Source organism: Tamandua tetradactyla, chromosome 4, assembly GCF_023851605.1.
Source record: "Tamandua tetradactyla isolate mTamTet1 chromosome 4, mTamTet1.pri, whole genome shotgun sequence".
Classification (NCBI taxonomy): domain Eukaryota; kingdom Metazoa; phylum Chordata; class Mammalia; order Pilosa; family Myrmecophagidae; genus Tamandua; species Tamandua tetradactyla.
The window spans coordinates 68,241,450-68,256,783 of record NC_135330.1 but is presented as its reverse complement, the minus strand read 5'-3'; the positions used below and the strand labels follow the sequence as shown (position 1 = coordinate 68,256,783).

Below are 15,334 nucleotides of genomic sequence, written 5' to 3'. Positions count from 1 at the left end.
TGGGACTTAATAGCAAAATGGAAGAAGAAATTCCTGATTTACCAATAGTGACTGTAAATGAAGTGGATTAAACTCTTCAAAAGGTAGAAACTGGCAGAATGGACAAAAAAGCATGACCCAGCCATATTCTGTCTACAAGAGACTCACTTAAATTCAAAGATATAAGTAGGCTGTAAGTGACAGAATGAAAAATATATCCCACGCAAGTAGTAACCAAAATAGAGTTGAGGTATTTACACCAGTAACAGATAAAACAGACTTTAAGTAAAGAACTAATATGATGGTCAAAGATGGTCATTATATACTGATAAACGGGAATAGTCAAAAAGAACACATAATTATAAATACATCTGCATCTAACAGCAGAGTCCCCAAATAGATGAAGCAAATATTGACATATTTGAAGGGGAAAAATAGATGGTCCTACATAAGTAGCAGGATACTTCAATATACCACTTTGAATAATGGATAGAACATCTAAGACAGAAGATTGATAAAGAAAATAAGACTATAATGATACTCTAAAATTAGATCAAACAGACATATATAAAGCACTTCACCTCACAACAAAGATAATACACATTCTTCTCAAATGCACATAGACCATCCTCCAGGATACAGTATATATTAGGTCACAATCAAGCCTCAATAAATCAAAAAAGAAAATTGAAATCATACAAGGTATCTTTTCTGGCCATAATGGAATGAAGCTAGAAAATAATAATAATAAAAATAATAACAGAAGAAGAAAGAGAAAATTAACAAATATGTGGAAATTATGAAATGCACTCTAAAACAACCAATGCGTTGAAGAGGAAATCAGAAGTGAAATTAGGAAATATCTTGTGGTGAATGAAAATGAAATACAACATACCAAAACTGATGGGATGCAGCAAAGGAGTACTGAGAGGGAAATTTATAGCTCTAAATACCTACATTAAAAAAGAAGAAAGATTTCAAATCCGAGACTTAACCTCGATACTGGAAAATAAAACAATAAGAGTGAACTAAACCCAAAGTAAGCAGAAGGAAGAAATAACACAGATCAAAATGGAGATAAATGAAAAAGAGAATTAAAAAATAACAGAATCAACAAAATTCAGAGGTTTTTTAAAAACATCAATCCTTTGATAAACCTTTAGCTAGACTAAAGAGAGAGAGATAGAGAGAAACTTAAATCAAAAAAAAGGGGGAAATTACTATGAACCCCACAGAAATAAAAAAGACTACAAGAGGACACTATAAATTGTATGATAACAAAGTAAATAACCTAATAAAGTGGAAAATTTCCTAGAAACATACAAACTACCTATATTGACTCAAGAAGAAATAGATTTCAACAAACTGATAACTAGTAAAGAGACTGACTCAGTAATCAAAAACTTCTCAATAGAGAAAAGCCCAGGACCAAATGGCATCACATGGGAATTTTATACCAATATCTCAACTGATGCCAAAAACCACTAAGGCACTTGACCAAAACCAACACCTCTTCTTGATACAAATACTACCTAAAACAGTAGGAAAAGAATGAAACTTTCTTAATATGATGGAAGATATATATACAGACATATGAAATCGAATTGAGAGCTCACATTATCAGCCAACTGATTTTTTCATAAGGGGTCAAAGAGCACTCAACAGGGAAAGAATAGTATCTTCAATAACTTGTGCTGAGAAAACTGGACTTCCATTCGCAAAACAATGAAGGTGGGACTCCTATCTTATACCATACACAAAAATCAACTCAAAATTGGTCAAAGACTTAAATACAAAACACAGACCTATCAAACTCTTAAAAGAAAACATAAGGAAGCATCTTTAGGACTTTGTGCTGAGCAATGTCTTGTTAGACTTTATACCCAAAGCATAAGCAACAACAACAAAAAAGAGATAAACTGGACCTCATCAAAATTAAAAACTTTTGCATTGCAAAGACATTATCATGAAAATAAAATAACATCTTATACAATGGGAGAAAACATTTGGAAACCACATATATGATAAGGTTTTTTTTTTACATGGGCAGGCACCAGGAATCGAACCCGGGTCCTCGGGCTTGGCAGGCAAGCATTCTTACCTGCTGAGCCACTGTGGCCCATACGATAAGGTTTTAATATCCAGAATATATAAAGAAATCCTTCAAATCAACAATTCAAAAGACAAATAACCCAATTTAAAAATGGGAAAAAGACTTCAATAGACATTTCTCAAAAAAAGATATACAAATGGCTTAAAAGCACATGAAAAGATACTCAATACCATTAGCCATTAGGGAAATACAAATCAAAACCACCTTGAGATACCATTTCACACCCACCAGAATGGCTAATATTAAAAAAAAATTAAAAGTGTTAGAGAGGATGTAGAGAAATAGGTACACTTGTTTAGTGCTGGTAGGAATATAAAATGGTGCTGCCACTGTGGAAGACAGTTCGGCAGTTCCTCAGAAAGTTAAGTGCAGAATGACCATATCACCTGGCAATCTCACCTCCAAGTATAAACTCAAAAGAATTGAAAGCAGGACTCAAACAAGTATCTGTACACTGATTTTCACAGTAGCATTATTGTAGCAAAATTGCCAAAAGATGGAAATAACCCAAGTGTGTATCAACTGTTGAATGGATAAACACAATATGGTATATATACATAATGGATTAGTGTTCAGTCCTAAAACGGAATGAAGTTCTGATATATGCAACACATGGATAAACCTTGAAGACATCATACTGAGTGAAATAAGCTAGACACAAAATGAAAAATACTGTATGATCTCATTGAAATGAAATAACTAGAATAAGCAAACTTATAGAGTCAGAATCTATAAGATAGTTTACTAGGGGATGGGGTGGGGGTAAAAAAATTGGGGATTAAGTTTTAAAATAGAGTTTCTATTTGGGTAGATGGAAAAGTTTTGGTAATGCATAATGGTAATGATAATACAATACTGTGAATATAATTAACAGCACTAAATTATATATCTGAAATGTGCTTAAAAAAGGGAAAAGAAATTTTAGGTTGCATATATAGTATTAGGATTTTTTTTTAAAACCCTATGGAACTGCACAACACAAATAGTGAACCCTAAGTTAAATCAAGGACTATAGTTAATAGTACTGTTATAAATATGTGCTTTCACTAATTGTAACAAATATGCCACATCAATATAAGGTGTTAATAATAGGGTGGAATATGGGAACTCCAAATTTATGCATGATTTTTCTGTTAACCCACAACTTCTCTAATTTAAAAAATTCACAGACCCAAAAAGAAAAAGGAAAATTATACAGTCATATCTAATAAATAAACTGAATCTATATTTTTAAAATGAAATTTTAAAAACTTCACAAAAAGGCAATTCCAGTTCCAGTTGGTTTCACTGATGATGTACCATTTAAGGAAGAAAAGCAACAGTCTTTTACAAAATCTTTCAGATAATATAAAAAAGAGGGAATACTTCTGAAATTGTTTTATGAAGCCAGCATAGTCTTGACATTAAATACTGAAAAAGTACCTTACAAGAAAAGATTACAACCCAATCCCCTTTGTGAACACAAATACAAAAACTCTATACAAAATATTAGCAAACCAAGTTGAGATTTATATAAAGAATACTACATCACAACCAAGTTGGATTTATATGAAGAATGCAAAGTTACTCTACAAATTCAAAGTAGATATAATATTTGAAAATCAATCTAATATGAACGAATAAAGGTAAAAAATAATGTGATAATAGATTAAAAATGCATTTGTGCAAACAAGGAATAGAAGGCAACTTCCTTAATCTCTCATAAAGAGTTTCTACAAAATCCTACAGCAAAATCATATTTAATGGTGAAATGTTGAAAGCTTTACCTCTGAGATCAGGAATGAGACAAGGATGCCTGTTATCACCACTTCTATTCAACAATGTACTGTAGGTCCTAGCCAGTGCAATAAGGCGAGAAAAAGAAGATGTAAAAGGGTTGGAAAGAAAGAAATAAAACTGTCATTACTCTCAGATGACGGTCATGATGTAGAAAACCTAATATAATCTAGAGATAACCTATTAAAATTAAGTAAATTTAGCAAGGTTGATGAATATGAGGACAACATAAATGTCAACTGATTTCTATATACATGCAATGAAAAATTAGAAAGAGAAACTTAAAAACAATCCCATATATATAATAGCATCAGATAATACCAAACACCTAAGAATACATCTAAGAAACCACACTGCTGTTATTTCTCCAGTTCTTGGGTTTACAATGAGAATGAAAACTCTTAGCAATTGGCAGAATCCAAACAATGGCTTTCTAACCAATGGTTACAAAGTATAGGAAGGGACAGGAAGAAACCTTTGGAGCTTCCTTTATCTAGCTAACAAGGCATCCCTGGAGGAAAAGACAGAGACTTGAGAATTGCAAGTATGGTACTTTCCTCCACTAGTTTGTCCACTGCAAAAATTAACAGGAATAAAAATGATGTAGATTATCATAAACCTAATTAGAAGTTGACTTTGACTGCAGTTGCCACTCCAGATAGCCTCCTTATTGAGCAAAGTAATATAGCCTTGGTATTTGATATGCAGTTTTAATCTTGCAAATGTTTTTTTTTTTTCTTCATAACAATTCAGAACAACCAACAGAACGACCAAGTTATTTTCATCTGGCAAGGTCAACAATACTTCTAGTGCTGTTTCAGTGAAACATAATAAAATATTCTTGTTCTATGCCACAACATGTTCTGCAGAGACTTTAGCTGCCTCAGCATTTGATACTACATCTCCTTGATCCTGTTCTTGATGATAGGGCCAGGGGAATAGAAGAGTTATAAAGTGTCTTGGTAAGATATACATGTGTGAAAGAATTGAGAACCAACTTCTACAAAAATGCAGGGGATTGACACCTCAAATAAGATCCTGAGGACCCAGGGGAAAGATGGAATATTCCTCCTAAGTTAAAGAGAAGTTACTATTCCTTGTGCTTCCTCCCACTAAGGAGACAAACGGTTTTGTTGGCCTCATTACACTTTGAAAACAGCCTATTTCATACTTGGGTAAACAGCTCTGACCCATTTATAAGGTGATCTAAAAAACTATAAGTTTTGAGTAGAATCCAGAGCAAGATAATTCTGTCCAGATGATCTAGGGTACGGTGGAGGAAGCACTACCACTTAAGACTGAGCAAACCAAATGTTGCGCAAATGTCTGTATGCTAAAAAGTATCATTGGAAAGTCTGTTGGTAGAATTGCAGTGGAACTGAATTATAATTTTTTCTGCATCGCAAACACATTTTATTAGAAGATAGAAGTTCAGATTCATTTTTGTATTATGTCTTGAAGCTCTAATCTTTGTTTGCTTTATTTTTATCATGGTTTGAAGTAATCTCTGATTCAAACCATATTCCACATATGGCTAATGACTTTCTTTCAGTAAAATCTTATTCAGTACATCTATTTTCTGAGTGAAAATGAATTCATCCCCTCTCATTTCTTGGTTCTTAGGGCTCTGAAGCAAGACCATACTCATACTCACTTCAGCAAGAAAAGTGAAGTGTTTCTTTTTTGAGATCACTTTTTTGAGTATCAAACAGAGACTAGCTGGAAGAGCAAGGGACACCAGACAGCAATGTGATCTAACCTGTTGAGTATGAAGTAGGCGACTTATGATCATTTAGACATAAAGCTGGAGAAGTCCAGCTGTACTCTGTCATCAAGAGGAACTGAAAAATATATGTGGAACAAGGAGTCTAGGGAGGCACATGTGTGTATTATAAGCTATGCCTGCTTTCTCTTGGCCTGATTTTTTTAGGCTCATGAAGAATACACTATGATTAGCTAACAGAGGGTAAAAAAATTATGTCTAATAATATTTTAATACTAGTCAGAAGTGGAATGCTTTGGTTTTATAGTCCCTATCAGAGGTGGTCCTGAAAGACAATAGAGATGCAAAATCTTCTCAGTGGGTAAATTTTTAACAGTCTACTTGGTTTTCAACTTGGCTTGGAATAAAGGTTGGTCTCATTCCTGGGTAGTTACCGATTGTCTGGCTAGATGTAAGGTCTCGCGAAAAGAAAGACTGGAGGACTGCTGTCTCCTGGAATGACTCTAGAGCCTAAAATATTTATGTTCCACGTACAATTTAAAACAAACAAAAATATAATAAAGCCACAAAAAAGTGCAACAGATATCAAGAGTTCTGAAATTTAACCCCATATATTTGAAGTCTAATTCATTCTCAGATTGAAAAAAAAAAAGTTGCTAAACTTTATATCTGCTTTTACTCTACTCTACCTTCCTTGCTTTGTTCCTTAGACTGAATTTCTCCTATTGTTCAACAGCAACTAAAAATCTAAACATACAACATTAACTTTTCTATTCATTGTAGGAATAGCATCGAAGAATTTCTACAATTGAGCTCAGGATGACTTTTGTCCAGATGAATCTCTAATCACTATTCTTAATCATATTAACCTTCAATAAAAAGATTTTCCAGATATTCCACTATCATATACTTGTCAGGTTCCAATTCAAATTCCATTAAATCAGTGTCATTACTTTTGTTTACTATGCTTTGTGAAAGTATTTTGGAGCTGGCTGTTCTGTAATTAAGTACAAGTTAATGTGGCTGGCTAGTTCACAATGCTCACGAGATCAATGCCATATGTTTATTTCTGCAACTGAGTTCATTCTCTACCATATTAACAATTGCATCCAAACTATACAACAGAAGCAAATTTATCCTTGTTCAGGTTCTGGGAGCAAAATATTTTGTTTTTATTATATAGTACTATAGTTCTATAGACCTAGTTATGTATCTTTAAATGCCTTCTCAATATTTTCAGTATAATATCCTAAATGTTTATCAAACTCTAATAAAAGACTCAGTGACCTAGTCCCTGCCTATTACACTAGCCTCATCTCTCAGTTCTTCTTCTCCAAGGACCCTTACATCCTTCATCCAGCCATGCAATTTCCTCAATGTGCCATTCTTCTTTATGCTGCCTTTGGTACAGGCTCCTCTATGTGCCTGACATATCCATCACCTCCTCCTTTTGTTCACTTAGATAATTTTACATATTGTCCTTCAAGAATCAGCTCAGTTACTGCCTCTTGGAAATAGTTCAAGGATTTACTCTCACCTACCCTTTTCACTTGCATTCATCGTTCACTGCCAAACATATCTGCCTGCTCCCCAAATACTCTAACTGCGCAAACACATGGAGCTAAGTGTTTCCATTATATATTTCTACAATACACTTTGCTTCCATAACTTTTACTGTATTGTGATTATTTGTTCAGATAACTGTTTTAAAGTATGAGCTCCCTGAGAGAGCAGGTATTGTATCCTCTACCTTTGTACCTGCAATGACTAGAAACATGTTTGAAACACAGTATTACTCAAAAACTTTGTTGAATAACGAGCAAAATAATTGTTGAAAAGATATTTCTTCAAACTAATGCAACCATGACTAGCAGAGAAATGAAACTTCTCGGTTCATAGACCATGAAGTCACATAATATTTTTTGTTTGATATTAATGAAATGAAAGAGCAAAAAATAAAACAGAATAATACAACCACTATTTTTTTAAAATTGTCTTCCAAAACCAATTGTGACAAGGTCTAAGAAGAGTGGTTAAAATAATCTGATTAGAAGATATAAATTCATGTGAAAACAATTCACGATTTCATTTGGGGGATACTGGTGGATATTTTGTTCACAAGATTGACTAAATAATTAAATGTGATGACATATAGGAGATTCCTACCATAGTTCCTATCATAAAGTAGGCACCCAATAAATATATTTTAAAAAAAGCACAAACATAAATCACTGGATATATTTAACATAATGTATGAGATTTGATTGGTTATATTAGAAGTTACTATTAAAATATTTAATTAAATACAAAAGTAAAAATATTAAGATATAAGCTGTATTATTATGTTGGCCATTAATAAAATTAATTTTGATCTAGAAAAAAATATATGCATATGAAAGAAGGAAAAATTAAAAGGCTAACTTTATTTACATATATAGGGAAGATATATCAAATTCACTTCTACAAACTCATGGAATTTTCCTAAATAACACAGCAACTTTTGAGGACATGATGATCGGTATTTTTATAAAAACTTACAAAATCAAATTAGAAAACCTCTTCTAGAACTAAATTTAACACCATGCAATTTTATCACTTTTCAATTAGCACGAGGACAACTCAATATCAATAGTGATCAATAGGTTGTCTTATTTTTCTTTGCTTAAGTATGCTAAAACTATAAGACTCTTGATAAATTCAACTTGTGATTGAATTTTGAAACATAGCATGCCTAAAATGACCATGTTAATTTCAACCAACAATTCCATCCTGACCAAAAGAGGGAAAAGAAGTGTTAACTGATAAAGTATCAGTGGCCGAGAGAGTGCAAGTAGAGTTAAGAGGCTACTCTGGAGGTCACTGTTACACAAGCATCAATTAGACATTGTTACCTATCATAACTTGTCAAACCCCAACCAAAACCATTCCAGCCAGGGCAATATATAAGAATCTATAAAGGTTCCATGCACTAGGGTAATTTTCCAGAAACCTACAACCTCCAGATGGTCTCTAGACCAGATAAGCCCTGGAAAACTAGAGGGCCCAGCTTCTCCAGAATATCAGCTTGTTCTATCTCCCTATCCCATATTACTGTCAGACCCTTTCAACACAAAAAAGTTAGAACAGCCACAGCCCAAATACCCCTAAAGAGTGGGATAGAAAGATCAAAGGTGAGGTGGAGTTATACAGAGAAAGTAGGGCTTACAAACAAATATGATTGCTGAATCATTAAATTGATATTTCTTTTAGTCTCCAGTATTTTAGAGCAGCTAGAAGTAAAAACCGAAAACTACGGGATTGTAATCCATATCAAACCCTGAAGTCTGTTCTACAACTAACTGCTGTGCTGTGCTTTGAAATTTATTGCTTTTTCGTATATATGTTATTTTTCACACAAAAAAAGAAAAAAGTGATTGGGATAATAAATAAAAAAATATTTATTCCTTTTAGCTTCCTATATTATGGAGAAGCTAAAAGGAAAACTCGGAGAAGGTGGTATGGTAGCCCATGACAAACTCTGAGATTCGTCCTGTAACTGCTTGTTGAAGTGTGCTTTGAGAGCTATTGCTTTTTATTTTCTTTGCTTTGTATGTATGTTATACTATACAATAAAAAATATTTTTAAAAAAAAGGATTCAATTCTGATCCACGTGACAACATGTATGAACCTTGAGGATATTATGTTGACTGAAATAATCCAGGCACAAAAGGACAAACAGTGTATGATCTCACTGATATGAACTAAAAATAATAAGAAAACTCACTCATATAGGATATACATTGCCAGGGGATAGAATGGAGATAGAGAATGGGGATCTGATGCTTAATTTGAGCAGGATTTTTATTAGGTTTTTTTAATTGCTTGGAAATGGATAGTGATAACGGTAGCACATTATTGTGAGTGTAATTAACAACAATGAATTATGTGCAGGAAATGTGACTGAAAGGGGAAGTTTGGGGTTGTATATGTTACTAGAATGAAAGTTAGAAGGAAAAACATGGGATATGTAACACAGTGAACCCTATTATGAACGATGGTGTGTGGTTAATAATACAAATACAAGAATGTTCCCTTAACAATTATAACAAGTGTACCACACTATCACAAGGTGTTAACAATATGGTGGTATATGGGAAAATATACCTGAAGTAAACTATGGACTATAGTTAACAGTAATATTTTAATATTCTTTCATCAATTGTAACAGAGGTACCACACTAATGCAAAGTGTGAACAATAGGTGGGTATGTGGGAATGTATTTTTATATGATTTTTCTGCAAACCTTCCATTTTTCTAATTAAAAAAAGAACAAAACACCATATTATGCTAAGTAAAATAAGCCAGACATAAAGCACTACATATTGTTTAATTTCATTTATATAAAATAAAATATGAATAAACTTACAGAGATGGGAAGGTGACAGTTAAGGGGTATGGGTTTTTTCTTTTTGGAGTAATGGAAATTTTCTAAAATTGACTGTTGTATATACTAAGGGCCACTGTGACTTGTATACTTTGGACTGATTGTATGGCATGTGAATATAATTCAATAAAACTTTTTTAAGAAAAAAAGAATAAGTAGATTCCTGTTTAGACATACGTGGATTCTCCACAGTACATAACATGGATCTTAACTTCTCTATTAAGCGCTTCTACATGGAGCCAGCTTACCTGACTTTGAGGTGTATGTTTAGAGAATGCAAGTTAATGTTGATGTTAAATGTATTAAAGAGAAAAATATAATTTTTAAAATAAATTGATTTCTTAAAATAGAAAAAAAAAAGAAAAGAGACTTAGAAACCTGGCAGGACAACATCAAAGGTCAAAAAATATACATACATGCTAAATAAAACTACCAAAGGAAGAAAATAACTAAGATTAGGGCAGAAAAATTAACTGAAGAAATACCAGTCACAAAGTTCCAAATTTGATGGTAAATATCAATTTACAGATGCAATAAGCACAGGAAATCCTAAACTCAATAAATGTAAAAAGAACCACTCCTAAGACCAACATGTCAAACTGCAGAAAATCAAAGATAAAGAGACTATTATGACAATAGCCCAAGAAAAAAATATATTATATATGAAGGAAAAAAATTATATATACCACAGACTTTAAGTCACATGAAGACCACAGGAAAATAAAATATCTACAAAGCAAGGAAAAATCTCTGAAAACTCATAATTTTTTATCCAGGGAAAATATCCTTCAAAAAAGTTAAGACAAAGACACGTTCAGATCAAGGAAAGCTGAGAAATGTACTGCTTGCAACGATGTACTAAAATAAATGTTAAAGAATGTAGAACAGCCTAAAGTGTATTAGGATGATAAATGTATAAATATTTTTACTTCTTATGTATTTTTTACGTCTTATAATTAACTTAAAAGACAAGTAATTGTTGGAAAAATAATAATGTTTTATAATTTATCTACAAGTAGAAAATATGAAAACAATGAAAGGAAGGCGGGATTAATGAATAGAACTATAATGATATTCAGCTATACCATTTGTTAGATGGGAAAGAATAAGCAGGCAGTTAGGAAGTGTCAGATGTGAAATGAGAAGACAGAACATGAAGGAGAAAGTGTGATGTGTCAAATGTAAGCGTATAGAGGTATAATACTGAACCTAAATAGATATTAATAAATTAAAGAGGCCCTAAAACAAACTCTGCAAACATAATAAAAATAGGTATTCTTAGGAAACCAACAGAAGAAATAAAATAGAATATAAAAATATTTTGATTAATTCAAAGTAGGGCAAGAAAAGTACAAAAAAGGAACAAAACACATAGGGAATAAATAGAAACAAAAATTAAGATGGCAGAAATAAACATAACCATATGGACAATTAGATTAAATATATATGGAACAAATACCCTATCATAAGATCAGCAACAGATAAACTAAAAAAGCAAAACCCATCTACATACTATCTACAGGATAACTACTTTAACTATACAATTGGTGAAAGATTGAAAATAAAAGATCAGAAGATACACCACTAAAAAACCCATAGAAAGCTAGAGTGGTACATTTCATGCAAAAAAAAAGTAGGCATAAAGATAATCGGTATTACAAGACATGCTGATGAAACTCTGTAATGGTAAAATGAGCGATTCTCTAAGAAGACACAACAAGGCAAAACAGCTATTACGTAATAAGAAATTGCCAATGTTCAAAACTAAAAGTTGACAAAATAAAGGGAGAAATACATAAGAATACAAAGATAATGTGAAATTTTGTTAAAGGGTAAAGACAACCAACCTTACTGCTAACATCAACCTTAAAAGTGAAAGACTTATCACTTTCGTCCTAAAGACTGGGAATGAAAGAAGAATATCCACTCTCACCATTTCTGTTCAACACTGCATTGGAGGTCCTGGCCAGTACAATAAAGCAAGAAAAAGAAATAAAAATTCACAAGTTTGAAGGGAATAAACCACCTTTATTCACAGATGCTATGATTATTAGAAAATTCTAAGACATCTACCAAAAATCCTGCTATAACTAATACATCAATTTAGCAACATGGCCAATATATAAAAATGAAGTGGTTTTCTATAATGTAGCAATGAATGATTGGAAATGAAGTTTTTAAAAATAATATTTACAAGACAATTAATGATCACGGAATTCTCAGAAACAAATTTAAAAACGTACTAGAAATTTATACTGAAAATGACAAAACATTGCTGAAAGTAAAGACATACAAATGTAGATTTATATGATCATTAATTGCAAGAGTCAATATTACATTTCCACCAGCAATGCACAAGGATTCCTCCACATCCTCATGGATACTTGTGTGCTGGTTTGAAAGGAAGCATGCCCCCTAAGAAAAGCCATGTTTTAATATAAATCCCATTTCATAAAGGTAGAATAATCCCTATTTCGATACTGTATATTTGAAACTGTAATGAGATCATCTCCCTGGTTGATGTGATTTAGTCAAGAATGGTTGTTAAACTGGATTAGGGGATGACATGTCTCCACCCATTTGGGTGGGTCTTGATTAGTTTCTGAAGTCCTATAAAAGAGGAAATATTTTGGAGAATGGGAGATTCAGAGAGAGTAGAGAATGCTGCAGCATCACGAAGCAGAGAGTCCACCAGCCAGTGACCTTTGGAGATGAAGAAGGAAAACACCTCCCGGGGAGCTTCATGAAACTGGAAGCCAGGAGAGAAAGCTAGCAGATGACGCCGTATTTGCCATGTGCCTGTCCAGCCGAGAGAGAAGCCCTGACTGTGTTCGCCATGTGCCTTCTCACTTGAGACAGAAACCCTGAACTTCATCGGCCTTCTTGAACCAAGGTATCTTTCCCTGGATGCCTTTGATTGGACATTTCTATAGACTTGTTGTGATTGGGACATTTTCTCGGCCTTAGAACTGTAAACTTGCAACACATTAAATTCCCCTTGTTAAAAGCCGTTCTGTTTCTGTATATTGCATTCTGGCAGCTAGCAAACTAGAACAACTTGTTATTCCTTGTTGTAAAAATAATAGCCATACTAGTGGGTGTGAGGTGATATCTCACTGCAGTTTTTAATCTAATCCCCTAATGGTTAATCAGGACTATCTTTTAATGTGCTTATTGGGCACCTGTATATACTCTTTGGGGAAATGTCTATTCTTTAACTGGATTGTTTGTCTTTTTGTAGGTGACCGGTGGGAGTTCTTTTATATTCTGGATATTATACTCTTATAAGATACATAGTTTCCATTGCTCATTAATCTTATGCCTAAGAATTATGTTTTGTTTTTTTTATTTTTTATTAACGGAAAGAAAGAAAAAAAGAAAAAAAAAAAAGAAATTAACACAACATTTAGAAATCATACCGTTCTACATATGCACTCAGTGATTCTTAACATCATCACATAGATGCATGATCATCATTTCTTAGTACATTTGCATCGGTTTAGAGGAATTAGCAACACAACAGAAAAAGATATAAAATGTTAATGTAGAGAAAAGAAATAAAAGTAGTAATAATAGTAAAAAACAACAACAAAAAAACCCTATAGCTCAGATGCAGCTTCATTCAGTGTTTTAACATGATTACTTTACAATTAGGTATTATTGTGCTGTCCATTTTTGAGTTTTTGTATCTAGTCCTGTTGCACTGTCTGTATCCCTTCCGCTCCAATTACCCATTATCTTACCCTGTTTCTAACTCCTGCTGGTCTCTGTTACCAATGACATATTTCAAGTTTATTCTCGAATGTCCGTTCACATCAGTGGGACCATACAGTATTTGTCCTTTAGTTTTTGGCTGGACTCACTCAGCATAATATTCTCTAGGTCCACCCATGTTATTACATGCTTCATAAGTTTATCTTGTCTTAAAGCTGCATAATATTCCATCGTATGTATATACCACAGTTTATTTAGCCATTCTTCTGTTGATGGACATTTTGGCTGTTTCCATCTCTTTGCAATTGTAAATAACGCTGCTATAAACATTGGTGTGCAAATGTCCGTTTGTGTCTTTGCCCTTAAGTCCTTTGACTAGATACCTAGCAATGGTATTCCTGGGTCGTATGGCAATTCTATATTCAGCTTTTTGAGGAACCACCAAACTGCCTTCCACAGTGGTTGCACCATTTGACATTCCCACCAACAGTGGATAAGTGTGCCTCTTTCTCCGCATCCTCTCCAGCACTTGTCATTTTCTGTTTTGTTGATAGTGGCCATTCTGGTGGGTGTGAGATGATATCTCATTGTGGTTTTGATTTGCATTTCTCTAATGGCCAGGGACATTGAGCATTTCTTCATGTGTCTCTTGGCCATCCGTATTTCCTCTTCTGGTAGGTGTCTGTTCAAGTCTTTTTCCCATTTTGTAATTGGGTTGGCTGTCTTTTTGTTGTTGAGTTGAACAATCTCTTTATATATTCTGGATACTAGACCTTTATCTGATATGTCATTTCCAAATATTGTCTCCCATTGTGTAGGCTGTCTTTCTACTTTCTTGATGAAGTTCTTTGATGCACAAAAGTGTTTAATTTTGAGGAGCTCCCATTTATTTCTTTCTTTCTTCAGTGCTCTTGCTTTAGGTTTAAGGTCCATAAAACCACCTCCAGTTGTAAGATTCATAAGATATCTCCCTACATTTTCCTCTAACTGTTTTATGGTCTTAGACCTAATGTTTAGATCTTTGATCCATTTTGAGTTAACTTTTGTATAAGGTGTGAGATGCGGGTCTTCTTTCATTCTTTTACATATGGATATCCAGTTCTCTAGGCACCATTTATTGAAGAGACTGTTCTGTCCCAGGTGAGTTGGCTTGACTGCCTTACCAAAGATCAAATGTCCATAGATGAGAGGGTCTATATCTGAGCACTCTATTCGATTCCATTGGTCGATATATCTATCTTTATGCCAATACCATGCTGTTTTGACCACTGTGGCTTCATAATATGCCTTAAAGTCTGGCATCGCGAGACCTCCAGCTTCGTTTTTTTTCCTCAAGATGTTTTTAGCAATTCGGGGCACCCTGCCCTTCCAGATAAATTTGCTTATTGGTTTTTCTAATTCTGAAAAATAAGTTCTTGGGATTTTGATTGGTATTGCATTGAATCTGTAGATCAGTTTAGGTAGGATTGACATCTTAATTATATTTAGTCTTCCAATCCATGAACACGGTATGCCCTTCCATCTATTTAGGTCTTCTGTGATTTCTTTTAGCAGTTTTTTGTAGTTTTCTTTATATAGGTTTTTTGTCTCTTTGGTTAAATTTA

At 33.4% G+C, this 15,334-nt stretch overlaps 1 protein-coding gene across 7 annotated transcripts in view; it reads right to left on the bottom strand.

Moving 5' to 3' along the window:
• Window positions 1-15,334, bottom strand: part of SYT14 (synaptotagmin 14) — a 297,741-nt gene that overhangs the window by 80,464 nt on the left and 201,943 nt on the right. Inside the window, exon 2 of one of the 7 annotated variants that reach the window (XM_077157699.1) lies at window positions 3,859-3,926. The exons of the other annotated variants lie outside the window; for them this stretch is intronic. The gene's annotated coding sequence lies outside the window, so the exon portion shown is untranslated. The remainder of the gene's footprint in view (window positions 1-3,858; window positions 3,927-15,334) is intronic. 7 annotated transcript variants of the gene reach the window in all.